This window comes from Schistocerca americana, chromosome 6 (assembly GCF_021461395.2).
Source record: "Schistocerca americana isolate TAMUIC-IGC-003095 chromosome 6, iqSchAmer2.1, whole genome shotgun sequence".
NCBI lineage: Eukaryota > Metazoa > Arthropoda > Insecta > Orthoptera > Acrididae > Schistocerca > Schistocerca americana.
In genome coordinates, this window is record NC_060124.1 from 193,884,961 (window position 1) to 193,888,507 (window position 3,547).

The following is a 3,547-nucleotide window of genomic DNA, read 5'->3' on the forward strand; positions in this document are numbered from 1 at the left end:
GCAGATTCCATCATTTCTGGAAGTCCTTCGATACTGATTTCCACAATCGCATGGTTAACAAAATACGACCAGCTACACGAAGAGCTTGAAGAGTCCTTAACATATAGGTCACAGCGTGGCGTTGTTAAAGTAGAGAAGTCTGTTGACATAAAAGTAGCTCGAATGTACCTCAATGGACTGTTCAGCCGGAATTTGAGGCCGATTGCCGAGCGTTTCTACTGTCGCCAAGGTATGTTGCGCGTAACGACCACGAAGATAGGATTCGATAAATTAGGGCTCATACGGAGGCGTATAAACAGTCGTTTTTCCATCGGTCTGTTTGCGGCTGTAACAGGAAAGGAAATTCGAAGTAGTGCTACAGTGACGGCAGATTCTCTGCTGTGGAATATCTATGTAGATGAAGATGAAGATATAGGACCAGTACGATTCAGTATACACTGAGATCCAAAATTAAAGCAACAAACTGCTATTTCCCTGTCCTGTGACTAATTCACGATATAATCACACAAACTGTCAACAGATATGAAACTTCCTGGCAGATTAAAACTGTTTGCCCGACCGAGACTCGAACTCGGGACCTTTGCCTTTCGCGGGCAAGTGCTCTACCAACTGAGCTACCGAAGCACGACTCACGCCCGGTACTCACAGCCTTACTTCTGCCATGTCTCCGCAATATCCTTTCTTTCAGGAGTGCTAGTTCTGCAAGGTCCGCAGGAGAGCTTCTGTAAAGTTTGGAAGGTAGGAGACGAGGTACTGGCAGAAGTTAGGCTGTGAGTACCGGGCGTGAGTCGTGCTTCGGTAGCTCAGTTGGTAGAGCACTTGCCCGCGAAAGGAAAAGGTCCCGAGTTCGAGTCTCGGTCGGGCACACAGTTTTAATCTGCCAGGAAGTTTCATACCAGCGCACACTCCGCTGCAGAGCGAAAATCTCATTCTGTCAACAGATGTCGTTACGATCGTGTTCTGCACGGAAGATGGCATTTCGATCAACGGACAACCACGCCAGCAATGACGTCAGGGCACCTGTAAAGCGGGGTAGTGTTTGCAGGGTAGTCCCACATCCACAATCGCTGTGTACACAGTCACAGACGGTGCAGTATGGCACAGAGAAGACGCCTACAGAATCGTTGTGTTGTTTCTCGGATGAGGTGACAGTTTATAGAGACCGACACTGTATCCGGGAGTCCAGGACAGGGCCGACTAAGTGTGACATCAGAAAGAGTGGACCGTTACATGGCTGTAAGGAAACGACGCAATCGCTTTAGTATTGCACTGCAGCTGGTGTCTGATATCGCAGCGGCACCTGGACCTATCGTATAGAGGCAAACGGTGTACAGAAGGCTTCAGCAGAGTGGCCTTTATTGTTGGAGACCTGTTGTCTGTTTACCAAAAATGGTTCAAATGGCTCTGAGCACTATGGGACTTAACTTCTGAGGTCATGTCCCCTAGAACTTAGAACTACTTAAACCTAACTAACCTAAGGACAGCACACACATCCATTCCCGAGGCAGGATTCGAACCTGCGACCGTAGCGGTGGTGCGGTTCCAGACTGTAGCGCCTAGAACCGCTCGGCCACTCCAGCCGATGTCTGTTTTACCTCTGGCGTGTCTTCACAGAAGGGGACGTCAAGAATGGAGCCAATGTTCTTTTCACAGGTGAGTCCCGATTTGCTCTGGGGAGTGATTGCCGACTGTTTCGCATCTGGGGGGCACGTGGAACACGATTTCGGAGCCCACACATTGTGGAAAAAGACCGATATCGAGGAGAATCCTTAATGGTGTGTGCAGGTATTATGTTGACCACAAAGACTTTTTCACGAAACTGTATGGGTGAAGATTCAGCTGCTGTCAGGTACCGTGAAGAGACTTGGGATCTCAGGCGCAGTTGTTGCCAAGGTAGAAAATGATCGAAATCATAGAGCACGGGTGTATGACGTTTTTTTTAGAAACGGAAGATATTGCACGCATGATGTGGCCTGCTGCCTCGCCCGATTTGAATCTCACAGAGCACGTCTTTGATGCACTATTAAGACGGGTTGCATCACGTCAGCATCCACCAGCCAGTCTCTAAGACTTGTGAGGAGCTCCGTAGGAAGAATGGGCGTTACTGCTTCAACACGAGATTGATGACAACATTTACAGCATGTCCCATCGTTGTCAGGCCTCTATTGGCGCCAGAGGTGATCACATTCCATACTGAGCACATTAACCAGCTGTCAGCATTTGTGTAAAAATTCGTTAAGTTGGAGAAAAACGAAGAACACCTTTTCTGCCGTTATACATGTTGCAGTTATTTGCGCGTTGCATTCTTTACATTGTTACTACTTTTCTACCATCTGTTTATATTGTTTTGTGGCAAAATGAACACGACCTTGCAGAGTTTCCGTTTGTTGCTTTAATTTTAGCCACCAGTGTGTATAATCTGCCAGGCGAAAAGTGATTCTCGAGAAGACTCGGTAGGATGTCGAAGTAACATCGTACATGTACACAGCGTCGTTGAGTAGTAAGAAGTTAGAGCTGCAATTCTCTCAGACAGGTAGAATGACAGCTGGAGTGAATTGTTATTGGCCACGTTTAGTATTGTTACGTGTCCTGATAGGGTATATAGGGGGCATCAGAAGTGCAATGACCACTGAGATGGTGCATACTCACATGACAGAGCGTTATTAACACCTGACAAGAGCAGGAAACGGTGCTTATTGGGGAGCTCCATTCCGCCGCCTGGTCGAATCATGCAGTGTATCATCCTGCACTGTCCGCTGTAGAATAGCAGAAGCTGGACTAGAGTAGTAACGTCCCCCGTGTAGGCTGCCGTTAACACCACACTACGAACTGCTACGTTTGGAGTGGTGCCGAGACCGACAAAGATGGACGCTGGTGAATGGGGTCGGAACTATGAACCACAGCTCTACTGTACCCAGATGACCCTCGTTGGCGGCTATGGCGGCTACCTGTAGAGGGATCCCATTCTTCCAATGTTTTCAGCGGCACAGTGAAGTTACTCTTGTCCTCACTGTATTGAGAGTCGTCAGGTATGACTTCATCTCATAGATGGTAGTGATTGAGCGTATTGTGGCATGACAACAGTATGTCATGGACTTTCTGCGTCCTCATGCATGTATTATGTATCATGCAATAGTACCGTGAGTTGTGGGGCATGCTTCGTTTCAGCGCATTTTGTTAGTGCGGGTTGCCTACATCAGGGGCAGGCATTTGATGTAGTCAATCAAATGAGGCTATTCCAGTAACTCAGACCTGGAAGTGTACCTGTAGCACCGAGGAGGAGGGGATGGATTGGAGGTTTCATGAAGGGTTTGGCGGGGGGGGGGGGGGGGGGGGGGAGAACAATAGGTTTAGGACCTGGCATTCAAAAGGAAGGGTCTTTTAGCAGAGCAATACGTTATAGACTTGTCAATCACAGGAGAACAATACGTTAAAGACCTGTCAATCGAAGGAGAACAATAGGTTTGCCCCTGAGTGAATGCCTGTCTCTGATGTAGGCAACCGCAATAATTAAACTAAAAGCAAGCCTCATCACCCTTGTGACATG

General features: G+C 48.0%; 1 non-coding gene across 1 annotated transcript; it reads right to left on the reverse strand.

Moving 5' to 3' along the window:
* Window positions 1-550: 550 nt before the first annotated feature.
* Window positions 551-625, reverse strand: Trnas-cga. Its single transcript has one exon. It is a non-coding gene; the product is annotated as a tRNA-Ser (tRNA).
* Window positions 626-3,547: the final 2,922 nt, after the last annotated feature.